Source organism: Pempheris klunzingeri, chromosome 24 (assembly GCF_042242105.1).
Source record: "Pempheris klunzingeri isolate RE-2024b chromosome 24, fPemKlu1.hap1, whole genome shotgun sequence".
Classification (NCBI taxonomy): Eukaryota; Metazoa; Chordata; class Actinopteri; order Acropomatiformes; family Pempheridae; genus Pempheris; species Pempheris klunzingeri.
In genome coordinates, this window is record NC_092035.1 from 11,851,538 (window position 1) to 11,864,349 (window position 12,812).

A 12,812-nucleotide genomic window follows, 5' to 3' on the forward strand; every position below is an offset into this window, starting at 1 on the left:
GCTGCTTCACAGGAGACGGACAAGACGTTTGACCTTTGAACTCCTGTTTTGGTGAAGTTCATTCACTGCTTTTTCTACAGGTCAGCATCTATAAAAAGCCTCTTTGTGAGTGACACTCTCGCTTACGGCCACACCACCCTGAACAAGCCTGATCTCGTCCGATCTCGGAAGCCAAACAGGGTCGGGCCTGGTTAGTACTTGGATGGGAGACCGCCTGGGAATACCAGGTGCTGTAAGCTTTTTCTCTTGTCTTTTGCAGACAGCAGAGGGCGCTGTCTCTGGACTTCACAACAAAAGTTTTTCATGGTCCTATTCAGTGTTTGCATCCATTACTGACAAGCCTATGCTGTTCTCTGCTGGACTACACTGACATACAAAGCACATGAAGCTAACATTACACACACTCAACCTCCAACTATGCCAAACGACAAACAGGCCTTTTCAGTCAGTATCAATGAGAAACTGACACATTTGGTGCCCTTAATAGTCAAACATTAAACAAAAGTAACCACACTCTCCTCCTTTTTGGGGAACACATTTGTTGTTTTAACGATATCCTTGTTTTCTCCTACACTCTCAAAATAACAGCCCCAGCCTCCTCACTGTAAAAGGGACCAATTTAGCAACTTTAACAAAAGACCTATTACTGAAGAGTGCTGTCCCAAACTACAGGTCAGCATCTATAAAAAGCCTCTTTGTGAGTGACACTCTCGCTTACGGCCATACCACCCTGAACAAGCCCGATCTCGTCCGATCTCGGAAGCCAAGCAGGGTCGGGCCTGGTTAGTACTTGCATGGGAGACCGCCTGGGAATACCAGGTGCTGTAAGCTTTTGCAGACAGCAGAAGGTGCTGCTGCTTCACAGGAGACGGACAAGACGTTTGACCTTTGAACTCCTGTTTTGGTGAAGTTCATTCACTGCTTTTTCTACAGGTCAGCATCTATAAAAAGCCTCTTTGTGAGTGACACTCTCGCTTACGGCCACACCACCCTGAACAAGCCCGATCTCGTCCGATCTCGGAAGCCAAACAGGGTCGGGCCTGGTTAGTACTTGGATGGGAGACCGCCTGGGAATACCAGGTGCTGTAAGCTTTTTCTCTTGTCTTTTGCAGACAGCAGAGGGCGCTGTCTCTGGACTTCACAACAAAAGTTTTTCATGGTCCTATTCAGTGTTTGCATCCATTACTGACAAGCCTATGCTGTTCTCTGCTGGACTACACTGACATACAAAGCACATGAAGCTAACATTACACACACTCAACCTCCAACTATGCCAAACGACAAACAGGCCTTTTCAGTCAGTATCAATGAGAAACTGACACATTTGGTGCCCTTAATAGTCAAACATTAAACAAAAGTAACCACACTCTCCTCCTTTTTGGGGAACACATTTGTTGTTTTAACGATATCCTTGTTTTCTCCTACACTCTCAAAATAACAGCCCCAGCCTCCTCACTGTAAAAGGGACCAATTTAGCAACTTTAACAAAAGACCTATTACTGAAGAGTGCTGTCCCAAACTACAGGTCAGCATCTATAAAAAGCCTCTTTGTGAGTGACACTCTCGCTTACGGCCATACCACCCTGAACAAGCCCGATCTCGTCCGATCTCGGAAGCCAAGCAGGGTCTGGCCTGGTTAGTACTTGCATGGGAGACCGCCTGGGAATACCAGGTGCTGTAAGCTTTTTCTCTTCTCTTTTGCAGACAGCAGAAGGTGCTGCTGCTTCACAGGAGACGGACAAGACGTTTGACCTTTGAACTCCTGTTTTGGTGAAGTTCATTCACTGCTTTTTCTACAGGTCAGCATCTATAAAAAGCCTCTTTGTGAGGGACACTCTCGCTTACGGCCATACCACCCTGAACAAGCCCGATCTCGTCCGATCTCGGAAGCCAAGCAGGGTCGGGCCTGGTTAGTACTTGCATGGGAGACCGCCTGGGAATACCAGGTGCTGTAAGCTTTTGCAGACAGCAGAAGGTGCTGCTGCTTCACAGGAGACGGACAAGACGTTTGACCTTTGAACTCCTGTTTTGGTGAAGTTCATTCACTGCTTTTTCTACAGGTCAGCATCTATAAAAAGCCTCTTTGTGAGTGACACTCTCGCTTACGGCCACACCACCCTGAACAAGCCCGATCTCGTCCGATCTCGGAAGCCAAACAGGGTCGGGCCTGGTTAGTACTTGGATGGGAGACCGCCTGGGAATACCAGGTGCTGTAAGCTTTTTCTCTTGTCTTTTGCAGACAGCAGAGGGCGCTGTCTCTGGACTTCACAACAAAAGTTTTTCATGGTCCTATTCAGTGTTTGCATCCATTACTGACAAGCCTATGCTGTTCTCTGCTGGACTACACTGACATACAAAGCACATGAAGCTAACATTACACACACTCAACCTCCAACTATGCCAAACGACAAACAGGCCTTTTCAGTCAGTATCAATGAGAAACTGACACATTTGGTGCCCTTAATAGTCAAACATTAAACAAAAGTAACCACACTCTCCTCCTTTTTGGGGAACACATTTGTTGTTTTAACGATATCCTTGTTTTCTCCTACACTCTCAAAATAACAGCCCCAGCCTCCTCACTGTAAAAGGGACCAATTTAGCAACTTTAACAAAAGACCTATTACTGAAGAGTGCTGTCCCAAACTACAGGTCAGCATCTATAAAAAGCCTCTTTGTGAGTGACACTCTCGCTTACGGCCATACCACCCTGAACAAGCCCGATCTCGTCCGATCTCGGAAGCCAAGCAGGGTCGGGCCTGGTTAGTACTTGCATGGGAGACCGCCTGGGAATACCAGGTGCTGTAAGCTTTTTCTCTTCTCTTTTGCAGACAGCAGAAGGTGCTGCTGCTTCACAGGAGACGGACAAGACGTTTGACCTTTGAACTCCTGTTTTGGTGAAGTTCATTCACTGCTTTTTCTACAGGTCAGCATCTATAAAAAGCCTCTTTGTGAGGGACACTCTCGCTTACGGCCATACCACCCTGAACAAGCCCGATCTCGTCCGATCTCGGAAGCCAAGCAGGGTCGGGCCTGGTTAGTACTTGCATGGGAGACCGCCTGGGAATACCAGGTGCTGTAAGCTTTTGCAGACAGCAGAAGGTGCTGCTGCTTCACAGGAGACGGACAAGACGTTTGACCTTTGAACTCCTGTTTTGCTGAAGTTCATTCACTGCTTTTTCTACAGGTCAGCATCTATAAAAAGCCTCTTTGTGAGTGACACTCTCGCTTACGGCCACACCACCCTGAACAAGCCCGATCTCGTCCGATCTCGGAAGCCAAACAGGGTCGGGCCTGGTTAGTACTTGGATGGGAGACCGCCTGGGAATACCAGGTGCTGTAAGCTTTTTCTCTTGTCTTTTGCAGACAGCAGAGGGCGCTGTCTCTGGACTTCACAACAAAAGTTTTTCATGGTCCTATTCAGTGTTTGCATCCATTACTGACAAGCCTATGCTGTTCTCTGCTGGACTACACTGACATACAAAGCACATGAAGCTAACATTACACACACTCAACCTCCAACTATGCCAAACGACAAACAGGCCTTTTCAGTCAGTATCAATGAGAAACTGACACATTTGGTGCCCTTAATAGTCAAACATTAAACAAAAGTAACCACACTCTCCTCCTTTTTGGGGAACACATTTGTTGTTTTAACGATATCCTTGTTTTCTCCTACACTCTCAAAATAACAGCCCCAGCCTCCTCACTGTAAAAGGGACCAATTTAGCAACTTTAACAAAAGACCTATTACTGAAGAGTGCTGTCCCAAACTACAGGTCAGCATCTATAAAAAGCCTCTTTGTGAGTGACACTCTCGCTTACGGCCATACCACCCTGAACAAGCCCGATCTCGTCCGATCTCGGAAGCCAAGCAGGGTCGGGCCTGGTTAGTACTTGCATGGGAGACCGCCTGGGAATACCAGGTGCTGTAAGCTTTTTCTCTTCTCTTTTGCAGACAGCAGAAGGTGCTGCTGCTTCACAGGAGACGGACAAGACGTTTGACCTTTGAACTCCTGTTTTGGTGAAGTTCATTCACTGCTTTTTCTACAGGTCAGCATCTATAAAAAGCCTCTTTGTGAGGGACACTCTCGCTTACGGCCATACCACCCTGAACAAGCCCGATCTCGTCCGATCTCGGAAGCCAAGCAGGGTCGGGCCTGGTTAGTACTTGCATGGGAGACCGCCTGGGAATACCAGGTGCTGTAAGCTTTTGCAGACAGCAGAAGGTGCTGCTGCTTCACAGGAGACGGACAAGACGTTTGACCTTTGAACTCCTGTTTTGCTGAAGTTCATTCACTGCTTTTTCTACAGGTCAGCATCTATAAAAAGCCTCTTTGTGAGGGACACTCTCGCTTACGGCCATACCACCCTGAACAAGCCCGATCTCGTCCGATCTCGGAAGCCAAGCAGGGTCGGGCCTGGTTAGTACTTGCATGGGAGACCGCCTGGGAATACCAGGTGCTGTAAGCTTTGTCTCTTCTCTTTTGCAGACAGCAGAAGGTGCTGCTGCTTCACAGGAGACGGACAAGACGTTTGACCTTTGAACTCCTGTTTTGGTGAAGTTCATTCACTGCTTTTTCTACAGGTCAGCATCTATAAAAAGCCTCTTTGTGAGGGACACTCTCGCTTACGGCCACACCACCCTGAACAAGCCCGATCTCGTCCGATCTCGGAAGCCAAACAGGGTCGGGCCTGGTTAGTACTTGGATGGGAGACCGCCTGGGAATACCAGGTGCTGTAAGCTTTTTCTCTTGTCTTTTGCAGACAGCAGAGGGCGCTGTCTCTGGACTTCACAACAAAAGTTTTTCATGGTCCTATTCAGTGTTTGCATCCATTACTGACAAGCCTATGCTGTTCTCTGCTGGACTACACTGACATACAAAGCACATGAAGCTAACATTACACACACTCAACCTCCAACTATGCCAAACGACAAACAGGCCTTTTCAGTCAGTATCAATGAGAAACTGACACATTTGGTGCCCTTAATAGTCAAACATTAAACAAAAGTAACCACACTCTCCTCCTTTTTGGGGAACACATTTGTTGTTTTAACGATATCCTTGTTTTCTCCTACACTCTCAAAATAACAGCCCCAGCCTCCTCACTGTAAAAGGGACCAATTTAGCAACTTTAACAAAAGACCTATTACTGAAGAGTGCTGTCCCAAACTACAGGTCAGCATCTATAAAAAGCCTCTTTGTGAGTGACACTCTCGCTTACGGCCATACCACCCTGAACAAGCCCGATCTCGTCCGATCTCGGAAGCCAAGCAGGGTCGGGCCTGGTTAGTACTTGCATGGGAGACCGCCTGGGAATACCAGGTGCTGTAAGCTTTTGCAGACAGCAGAAGGTGCTGCTGCTTCACAGGAGACGGACAAGACGTTTGACCTTTGAACTCCTGTTTTGGTGAAGTTCATTCACTGCTTTTTCTACAGGTCAGCATCTATAAAAAGCCTCTTTGTGAGTGACACTCTCGCTTACGGCCACACCACCCTGAACAAGCCCGATCTCGTCCGATCTCGGAAGCCAAACAGGGTCGGGCCTGGTTAGTACTTGGATGGGAGACCGCCTGGGAATACCAGGTGCTGTAAGCTTTTTCTCTTGTCTTTTGCAGACAGCAGAGGGCGCTGTCTCTGGACTTCACAACAAAAGTTTTTCATGGTCCTATTCAGTGTTTGCATCCATTACTGACAAGCCTATGCTGTTCTCTGCTGGACTACACTGACATACAAAGCACATGAAGCTAACATTACACACACTCAACCTCCAACTATGCCAAACGACAAACAGGCCTTTTCAGTCAGTATCAATGAGAAACTGACACATTTGGTGCCCTTAATAGTCAAACATTAAACAAAAGTAACCACACTCTCCTCCTTTTTGGGGAACACATTTGTTGTTTTAACGATATCCTTGTTTTCTCCTACACTCTCAAAATAACAGCCCCAGCCTCCTCACTGTAAAAGGGACCAATTTAGCAACTTTAACAAAAGACCTATTACTGAAGAGTGCTGTCCCAAACTACAGGTCAGCATCTATAAAAAGCCTCTTTGTGAGTGACACTCTCGCTTACGGCCATACCACCCTGAACAAGCCCGATCTCGTCCGATCTCGGAAGCCAAGCAGGGTCGGGCCTGGTTAGTACTTGCATGGGAGACCGCCTGGGAATACCAGGTGCTGTAAGCTTTTGCAGACAGCAGAAGGTGCTGCTGCTTCACAGGAGACGGACAAGACGTTTGACCTTTGAACTCCTGTTTTGGTGAAGTTCATTCACTGCTTTTTCTACAGGTCAGCATCTATAAAAAGCCTCTTTGTGAGTGACACTCTCGCTTACGGCCACACCACCCTGAACAAGCCCGATCTCGTCCGATCTCGGAAGCCAAACAGGGTCGGGCCTGGTTAGTACTTGGATGGGAGACCGCCTGGGAATACCAGGTGCTGTAAGCTTTTTCTCTTGTCTTTTGCAGACAGCAGAGGGCGCTGTCTCTGGACTTCACAACAAAAGTTTTTCATGGTCCTATTCAGTGTTTGCATCCATTACTGACAAGCCTATGCTGTTCTCTGCTGGACTACACTGACATACAAAGCACATGAAGCTAACATTACACACACTCAACCTCCAACTATGCCAAACGACAAACAGGCCTTTTCAGTCAGTATCAATGAGAAACTGACACATTTGGTGCCCTTAATAGTCAAACATTAAACAAAAGTAACCACACTCTCCTCCTTTTTGGGGAACACATTTGTTGTTTTAACGATATCCTTGTTTTCTCCTACACTCTGAAAATAACAGCCCCAGCCTCCTCACTGTAAAAGGGACCAATTTAGCAACTTTAACAAAAGACCTATTACTGAAGAGTGCTGTCCCAAACTACAGGTCAGCATCTATAAAAAGCCTCTTTGTGAGTGACACTCTCGCTTACGGCCATACCACCCTGAACAAGCCCGATCTCGTCCGATCTCGGAAGCCAAGCAGGGTCGGGCCTGGTTAGTACTTGCATGGGAGACCGCCTGGGAATACCAGGTGCTGTAAGCTTTTTCTCTTCTCTTTTGCAGACAGCAGAAGGTGCTGCTGCTTCACAGGAGACGGACAAGACGTTTGACCTTTGAACTCCTGTTTTGGTGAAGTTCATTCACTGCTTTTTCTACAGGTCAGCATCTATAAAAAGCCTCTTTGTGAGGGACACTCTCGCTTACGGCCATACCACCCTGAACAAGCCCGATCTCGTCCGATCTCGGAAGCCAAGCAGGGTCGGGCCTGGTTAGTACTTGCATGGGAGACCGCCTGGGAATACCAGGTGCTGTAAGCTTTTGCAGACAGCAGAAGGTGCTGCTGCTTCACAGGAGACGGACAAGACGTTTGACCTTTGAACTCCTGTTTTGCTGAAGTTCATTCACTGCTTTTTCTACAGGTCAGCATCTATAAAAAGCCTCTTTGTGAGGGACACTCTCGCTTACGGCCATACCACCCTGAACAAGCCCGATCTCGTCCGATCTCGGAAGCCAAGCAGGGTCGGGCCTGGTTAGTACTTGCATGGGAGACCGCCTGGGAATACCAGGTGCTGTAAGCTTTGTCTCTTCTCTTTTGCAGACAGCAGAAGGTGCTGCTGCTTCACAGGAGACGGACAAGACGTTTGACCTTTGAACTCCTGTTTTGGTGAAGTTCATTCACTGCTTTTTCTACAGGTCAGCATCTATAAAAAGCCTCTTTGTGAGTGACACTCTCGCTTACGGCCACACCACCCTGAACAAGCCCGATCTCGTCCGATCTCGGAAGCCAAACAGGGTCGGGCCTGGTTAGTACTTGGATGGGAGACCGCCTGGGAATACCAGGTGCTGTAAGCTTTTTCTCTTGTCTTTTGCAGACAGCAGAGGGCGCTGTCTCTGGACTTCACAACAAAAGTTTTTCATGGTCCTATTCAGTGTTTGCATCCATTACTGACAAGCCTATGCTGTTCTCTGCTGGACTACACTGACATACAAAGCACATGAAGCTAACATTACACACACTCAACCTCCAACTATGCCAAACGACAAACAGGCCTTTTCAGTCAGTATCAATGAGAAACTGACACATTTGGTGCCCTTAATAGTCAAACATTAAACAAAAGTAACCACACTCTCCTCCTTTTTGGGGAACACATTTGTTGTTTTAACGATATCCTTGTTTTCTCCTACACTCTCAAAATAACAGCCCCAGCCTCCTCACTGTAAAAGGGACCAATTTAGCAACTTTAACAAAAGACCTATTACTGAAGAGTGCTGTCCCAAACTACAGGTCAGCATCTATAAAAAGCCTCTTTGTGAGTGACACTCTCGCTTACGGCCATACCACCCTGAACAAGCCCGATCTCGTCCGATCTCGGAAGCCAAGCAGGGTCGGGCCTGGTTAGTACTTGCATGGGAGACCGCCTGGGAATACCAGGTGCTGTAAGCTTTTGCAGACAGCAGAAGGTGCTGCTGCTTCACAGGAGACGGACAAGACGTTTGACCTTTGAACTCCTGTTTTGGTGAAGTTCATTCACTGCTTTTTCTACAGGTCAGCATCTATAAAAAGCCTCTTTGTGAGTGACACTCTCGCTTACGGCCACACCACCCTGAACAAGCCCGATCTCGTCCGATCTCGGAAGCCAAACAGGGTCGGGCCTGGTTAGTACTTGGATGGGAGACCGCCTGGGAATACCAGGTGCTGTAAGCTTTTTCTCTTGTCTTTTGCAGACAGCAGAGGGCGCTGTCTCTGGACTTCACAACAAAAGTTTTTCATGGTCCTATTCAGTGTTTGCATCCATTACTGACAAGCCTATGCTGTTCTCTGCTGGACTACACTGACATACAAAGCACATGAAGCTAACATTACACACACTCAACCTCCAACTATGCCAAACGACAAACAGGCCTTTTCAGTCAGTATCAATGAGAAACTGACACATTTGGTGCCCTTAATAGTCAAACATTAAACAAAAGTAACCACACTCTCCTCCTTTTTGGGGAACACATTTGTTGTTTTAACGATATCCTTGTTTTCTCCTACACTCTCATAATAACAGCCCCAGCCTCCTCACTGTAAAAGGGACCAATTTAGCAACTTTAACAAAAGACCTATTACTGAAGAGTGCTGTCCCAAACTACAGGTCAGCATCTATAAAAAGCCTCTTTGTGAGTGACACTCTCGCTTACGGCCATACCACCCTGAACAAGCCCGATCTCGTCCGATCTCGGAAGCCAAGCAGGGTCGGGCCTGGTTAGTACTTGCATGGGAGACCGCCTGGGAATACCAGGTGCTGTAAGCTTTTTCTCTTCTCTTTTGCAGACAGCAGAAGGTGCTGCTGCTTCACAGGAGACGGACAAGACGTTTGACCTTTGAACTCCTGTTTTGGTGAAGTTCATTCACTGCTTTTTCTACAGGTCAGCATCTATAAAAAGCCTCTTTGTGAGGGACACTCTCGCTTACGGCCATACCACCCTGAACAAGCCCGATCTCGTCCGATCTCGGAAGCCAAGCAGGGTCGGGCCTGGTTAGTACTTGCATGGGAGACCGCCTGGGAATACCAGGTGCTGTAAGCTTTTGCAGACAGCAGAAGGTGCTGCTGCTTCACAGGAGACGGACAAGACGTTTGACCTTTGAACTCCTGTTTTGCTGAAGTTCATTCACTGCTTTTTCTACAGGTCAGCATCTATAAAAAGCCTCTTTGTGAGGGACACTCTCGCTTACGGCCATACCACCCTGAACAAGCCCGATCTCGTCCGATCTCGGAAGCCAAGCAGGGTCGGGCCTGGTTAGTACTTGCATGGGAGACCGCCTGGGAATACCAGGTGCTGTAAGCTTTGTCTCTTCTCTTTTGCAGACAGCAGAAGGTGCTGCTGCTTCACAGGAGACGGACAAGACGTTTGACCTTTGAACTCCTGTTTTGGTGAAGTTCATTCACTGCTTTTTCTACAGGTCAGCATCTATAAAAAGCCTCTTTGTGAGGGACACTCTCGCTTACGGCCACACCACCCTGAACAAGCCCGATCTCGTCCGATCTCGGAAGCCAAACAGGGTCGGGCCTGGTTAGTACTTGGATGGGAGACCGCCTGGGAATACCAGGTGCTGTAAGCTTTTTCTCTTGTCTTTTGCAGACAGCAGAGGGCGCTGTCTCTGGACTTCACAACAAAAGTTTTTCATGGTCCTATTCAGTGTTTGCATCCATTACTGACAAGCCTATGCTGTTCTCTGCTGGACTACACTGACATACAAAGCACATGAAGCTAACATTACACACACTCAACCTCCAACTATGCCAAACGACAAACAGGCCTTTTCAGTCAGTATCAATGAGAAACTGACACATTTGGTGCCCTTAATAGTCAAACATTAAACAAAAGTAACCACACTCTCCTCCTTTTTGGGGAACACATTTGTTGTTTTAACGATATCCTTGTTTTCTCCTACACTCTCAAAATAACAGCCCCAGCCTCCTCACTGTAAAAGGGACCAATTTAGCAACTTTAACAAAAGACCTATTACTGAAGAGTGCTGTCCCAAACTACAGGTCAGCATCTATAAAAAGCCTCTTTGTGAGTGACACTCTCGCTTACGGCCATACCACCCTGAACAAGCCCGATCTCGTCCGATCTCGGAAGCCAAGCAGGGTCGGGCCTGGTTAGTACTTGCATGGGAGACCGCCTGGGAATACCAGGTGCTGTAAGCTTTTTCTCTTCTCTTTTGCAGACAGCAGAAGGTGCTGCTGCTTCACAGGAGACGGACAAGACGTTTGACCTTTGAACTCCTGTTTTGGTGAAGTTCATTCACTGCTTTTTCTACAGGTCAGCATCTATAAAAAGCCTCTTTGTGAGGGACACTCTCGCTTACGGCCACACCACCCTGAACAAGCCCGATCTCGGAAGCCAAACAGGGTCGGGCCTGGTTAGTACTTGGATGGGAGACCGCCTGGGAATACCAGGTGCTGTAAGCTTTTTCTCTTGTCTTTTGCAGACAGCAGAGGGCGCTGTCTCTGGACTTCACAACAAAAGTTTTTCATGGTCCTATTCAGTGTTTGCATCCATTACTGACAAGCCTATGCTGTTCTCTGCTGGACTACACTGACATACAAAGCACATGAAGCTAACATTACACACACTCAACCTCCAACTATGCCAAACGACAAACAGGCCTTTTCAGTCAGTATCAATGAGAAACTGACACATTTGGTGCCCTTAATAGTCAAACATTAAACAAAAGTAACCACACTCTCCTCCTTTTTGGGGAACACATTTGTTGTTTTAACGATATCCTTGTTTTCTCCTACACTCTCAAAATAACAGCCCCAGCCTCCTCACTGTAAAAGGGACCAATTTAGCAACTTTAACAAAAGACCTATTACTGAAGAGTGCTGTCCCAAACTACAGGTCAGCATCTATAAAAAGCCTCTTTGTGAGTGACACTCTCGCTTACGGCCATACCACCCTGAACAAGCCCGATCTCGTCCGATCTCGGAAGCCAAGCAGGGTCGGGCCTGGTTAGTACTTGCATGGGAGACCGCCTGGGAATACCAGGTGCTGTAAGCTTTTGCAGACAGCAGAAGGTGCTGCTGCTTCACAGGAGACGGACAAGACGTTTGACCTTTGAACTCCTGTTTTGGTGAAGTTCATTCACTGCTTTTTCTACAGGTCAGCATCTATAAAAAGCCTCTTTGTGAGTGACACTCTCGCTTACGGCCACACCACCCTGAACAAGCCCGATCTCGTCCGATCTCGGAAGCCAAACAGGGTCGGGCCTGGTTAGTACTTGGATGGGAGACCGCCTGGGAATACCAGGTGCTGTAAGCTTTTTCTCTTGTCTTTTGCAGACAGCAGAGGGCGCTGTCTCTGGACTTCACAACAAAAGTTTTTCATGGTCCTATTCAGTGTTTGCATCCATTACTGACAAGCCTATGCTGTTCTCTGCTGGACTACACTGACATACAAAGCACATGAAGCTAACATTACACACACTCAACCTCCAACTATGCCAAACGACAAACAGGCCTTTTCAGTCAGTATCAATGAGAAACTGACACATTTGGTGCCCTTAATAGTCAAACATTAAACAAAAGTAACCACACTCTCCTCCTTTTTGGGGAACACATTTGTTGTTTTAACGATATCCTTGTTTTCTCCTACACTCTCAAAATAACAGCCCCAGCCTCCTCACTGTAAAAGGGACCAATTTAGCAACTTTAACAAAAGACCTATTACTGAAGAGTGCTGTCCCAAACTACAGGTCAGCATCTATAAAAAGCCTCTTTGTGAGTGACACTCTCGCTTACGGCCATACCACCCTGAACAAGCCCGATCTCGTCCGATCTCGGAAGCCAAGCAGGGTCGGGCCTGGTTAGTACTTGCATGGGAGACCGCCTGGGAATACCAGGTGCTGTAAGCTTTTGCAGACAGCAGAAGGTGCTGCTGCTTCACAGGAGACGGACAAGACGTTTGACCTTTGAACTCCTGTTTTGGTGAAGTTCATTCACTGCTTTTTCTACAGGTCAGCATCTATAAAAAGCCTCTTTGTGAGTGACACTCTCGCTTACGGCCACACCACCCTGAACAAGCCCGATCTCGTCCGATCTCGGAAGCCAAACAGGGTCGGGCCTGGTTAGTACTTGGATGGGAGACCGCCTGGGAATACCAGGTGCTGTAAGCTTTTTCTCTTGTCTTTTGCAGACAGCAGAGGGCGCTGTCTCTGGACTTCACAACAAAAGTTTTTCATGGTCCTATTCAGTGTTTGCATCCATTACTGACAAGCCTATGCTGTTCTCTGCTGGACTACACTGACATACAAAGCA

General features: G+C 47.5%; 32 non-coding genes and 1 pseudogene across 32 annotated transcripts; all 33 read left to right on the forward strand.

Annotated features, from left to right (window-relative positions):
• Positions 1–120: 120 nt before the first annotated feature.
• Positions 121–239, forward strand: LOC139224094 (5S ribosomal RNA). The gene has a single exon (XR_011586186.1). It is a non-coding gene; the product is annotated as a 5S ribosomal RNA (ribosomal RNA).
• A 473-nt stretch (positions 240–712) lies between these two features.
• LOC139224446 (5S ribosomal RNA) lies at positions 713–831 on the forward strand. The gene has a single exon (XR_011586492.1). It is a non-coding gene; the product is annotated as a 5S ribosomal RNA (ribosomal RNA).
• Positions 832–973: 142 nt separating this feature from the next.
• On the forward strand, positions 974–1,092 carry LOC139223984 (5S ribosomal RNA). The gene has a single exon (XR_011586080.1). It is a non-coding gene; the product is annotated as a 5S ribosomal RNA (ribosomal RNA).
• Positions 1,093–1,565: 473 nt separating this feature from the next.
• LOC139224123 (5S ribosomal RNA) lies at positions 1,566–1,684 on the forward strand. The gene has a single exon (XR_011586212.1). It is a non-coding gene; the product is annotated as a 5S ribosomal RNA (ribosomal RNA).
• A 155-nt stretch (positions 1,685–1,839) lies between these two features.
• LOC139224448 (5S ribosomal RNA) lies at positions 1,840–1,958 on the forward strand. The gene has a single exon (XR_011586493.1). It is a non-coding gene; the product is annotated as a 5S ribosomal RNA (ribosomal RNA).
• Positions 1,959–2,100: 142 nt separating this feature from the next.
• On the forward strand, positions 2,101–2,219 carry LOC139223985 (5S ribosomal RNA). The gene has a single exon (XR_011586081.1). It is a non-coding gene; the product is annotated as a 5S ribosomal RNA (ribosomal RNA).
• A 473-nt stretch (positions 2,220–2,692) lies between these two features.
• LOC139224449 (5S ribosomal RNA) lies at positions 2,693–2,811 on the forward strand. The gene has a single exon (XR_011586494.1). It is a non-coding gene; the product is annotated as a 5S ribosomal RNA (ribosomal RNA).
• A 155-nt stretch (positions 2,812–2,966) lies between these two features.
• LOC139224450 (5S ribosomal RNA) lies at positions 2,967–3,085 on the forward strand. The gene has a single exon (XR_011586495.1). It is a non-coding gene; the product is annotated as a 5S ribosomal RNA (ribosomal RNA).
• Positions 3,086–3,227: 142 nt separating this feature from the next.
• On the forward strand, positions 3,228–3,346 carry LOC139223986 (5S ribosomal RNA). The gene has a single exon (XR_011586082.1). It is a non-coding gene; the product is annotated as a 5S ribosomal RNA (ribosomal RNA).
• A 473-nt stretch (positions 3,347–3,819) lies between these two features.
• Positions 3,820–3,938, forward strand: LOC139224451 (5S ribosomal RNA). The gene has a single exon (XR_011586496.1). It is a non-coding gene; the product is annotated as a 5S ribosomal RNA (ribosomal RNA).
• A 155-nt stretch (positions 3,939–4,093) lies between these two features.
• On the forward strand, positions 4,094–4,212 carry LOC139224452 (5S ribosomal RNA). Its single transcript, XR_011586497.1, has one exon. It is a non-coding gene; the product is annotated as a 5S ribosomal RNA (ribosomal RNA).
• A 142-nt stretch (positions 4,213–4,354) lies between these two features.
• LOC139224453 (5S ribosomal RNA) lies at positions 4,355–4,473 on the forward strand. Its single transcript, XR_011586498.1, has one exon. It is a non-coding gene; the product is annotated as a 5S ribosomal RNA (ribosomal RNA).
• A 155-nt stretch (positions 4,474–4,628) lies between these two features.
• Positions 4,629–4,747, forward strand: LOC139223987 (5S ribosomal RNA). The gene has a single exon (XR_011586083.1). It is a non-coding gene; the product is annotated as a 5S ribosomal RNA (ribosomal RNA).
• A 473-nt stretch (positions 4,748–5,220) lies between these two features.
• Positions 5,221–5,339, forward strand: LOC139224454 (5S ribosomal RNA). Its single transcript, XR_011586499.1, has one exon. It is a non-coding gene; the product is annotated as a 5S ribosomal RNA (ribosomal RNA).
• A 142-nt stretch (positions 5,340–5,481) lies between these two features.
• Positions 5,482–5,600, forward strand: LOC139223988 (5S ribosomal RNA). Its single transcript, XR_011586084.1, has one exon. It is a non-coding gene; the product is annotated as a 5S ribosomal RNA (ribosomal RNA).
• A 473-nt stretch (positions 5,601–6,073) lies between these two features.
• Positions 6,074–6,192, forward strand: LOC139224456 (5S ribosomal RNA). Its single transcript, XR_011586501.1, has one exon. It is a non-coding gene; the product is annotated as a 5S ribosomal RNA (ribosomal RNA).
• A 142-nt stretch (positions 6,193–6,334) lies between these two features.
• On the forward strand, positions 6,335–6,453 carry LOC139223989 (5S ribosomal RNA). The gene has a single exon (XR_011586085.1). It is a non-coding gene; the product is annotated as a 5S ribosomal RNA (ribosomal RNA).
• Positions 6,454–6,926: 473 nt separating this feature from the next.
• LOC139224457 (5S ribosomal RNA) lies at positions 6,927–7,045 on the forward strand. Its single transcript, XR_011586502.1, has one exon. It is a non-coding gene; the product is annotated as a 5S ribosomal RNA (ribosomal RNA).
• Positions 7,046–7,200: 155 nt separating this feature from the next.
• LOC139224458 (5S ribosomal RNA) lies at positions 7,201–7,319 on the forward strand. The gene has a single exon (XR_011586503.1). It is a non-coding gene; the product is annotated as a 5S ribosomal RNA (ribosomal RNA).
• Positions 7,320–7,461: 142 nt separating this feature from the next.
• Positions 7,462–7,580, forward strand: LOC139224459 (5S ribosomal RNA). The gene has a single exon (XR_011586504.1). It is a non-coding gene; the product is annotated as a 5S ribosomal RNA (ribosomal RNA).
• A 155-nt stretch (positions 7,581–7,735) lies between these two features.
• On the forward strand, positions 7,736–7,854 carry LOC139223990 (5S ribosomal RNA). The gene has a single exon (XR_011586086.1). It is a non-coding gene; the product is annotated as a 5S ribosomal RNA (ribosomal RNA).
• A 473-nt stretch (positions 7,855–8,327) lies between these two features.
• Positions 8,328–8,446, forward strand: LOC139224460 (5S ribosomal RNA). Its single transcript, XR_011586505.1, has one exon. It is a non-coding gene; the product is annotated as a 5S ribosomal RNA (ribosomal RNA).
• A 142-nt stretch (positions 8,447–8,588) lies between these two features.
• On the forward strand, positions 8,589–8,707 carry LOC139223991 (5S ribosomal RNA). The gene has a single exon (XR_011586087.1). It is a non-coding gene; the product is annotated as a 5S ribosomal RNA (ribosomal RNA).
• Positions 8,708–9,180: 473 nt separating this feature from the next.
• LOC139224461 (5S ribosomal RNA) lies at positions 9,181–9,299 on the forward strand. Its single transcript, XR_011586506.1, has one exon. It is a non-coding gene; the product is annotated as a 5S ribosomal RNA (ribosomal RNA).
• A 155-nt stretch (positions 9,300–9,454) lies between these two features.
• LOC139224462 (5S ribosomal RNA) lies at positions 9,455–9,573 on the forward strand. The gene has a single exon (XR_011586507.1). It is a non-coding gene; the product is annotated as a 5S ribosomal RNA (ribosomal RNA).
• Positions 9,574–9,715: 142 nt separating this feature from the next.
• LOC139224464 (5S ribosomal RNA) lies at positions 9,716–9,834 on the forward strand. Its single transcript, XR_011586508.1, has one exon. It is a non-coding gene; the product is annotated as a 5S ribosomal RNA (ribosomal RNA).
• Positions 9,835–9,989: 155 nt separating this feature from the next.
• On the forward strand, positions 9,990–10,108 carry LOC139223993 (5S ribosomal RNA). The gene has a single exon (XR_011586089.1). It is a non-coding gene; the product is annotated as a 5S ribosomal RNA (ribosomal RNA).
• A 473-nt stretch (positions 10,109–10,581) lies between these two features.
• LOC139224465 (5S ribosomal RNA) lies at positions 10,582–10,700 on the forward strand. Its single transcript, XR_011586509.1, has one exon. It is a non-coding gene; the product is annotated as a 5S ribosomal RNA (ribosomal RNA).
• Positions 10,701–10,855: 155 nt separating this feature from the next.
• On the forward strand, positions 10,856–10,964 carry LOC139224168 (5S ribosomal RNA; annotated as a pseudogene).
• Positions 10,965–11,437: 473 nt separating this feature from the next.
• LOC139224466 (5S ribosomal RNA) lies at positions 11,438–11,556 on the forward strand. Its single transcript, XR_011586510.1, has one exon. It is a non-coding gene; the product is annotated as a 5S ribosomal RNA (ribosomal RNA).
• A 142-nt stretch (positions 11,557–11,698) lies between these two features.
• On the forward strand, positions 11,699–11,817 carry LOC139223994 (5S ribosomal RNA). Its single transcript, XR_011586090.1, has one exon. It is a non-coding gene; the product is annotated as a 5S ribosomal RNA (ribosomal RNA).
• A 473-nt stretch (positions 11,818–12,290) lies between these two features.
• LOC139224468 (5S ribosomal RNA) lies at positions 12,291–12,409 on the forward strand. The gene has a single exon (XR_011586512.1). It is a non-coding gene; the product is annotated as a 5S ribosomal RNA (ribosomal RNA).
• Positions 12,410–12,551: 142 nt separating this feature from the next.
• On the forward strand, positions 12,552–12,670 carry LOC139223995 (5S ribosomal RNA). Its single transcript, XR_011586091.1, has one exon. It is a non-coding gene; the product is annotated as a 5S ribosomal RNA (ribosomal RNA).
• The last annotated feature ends 142 nt before the right edge of the window (positions 12,671–12,812 follow it).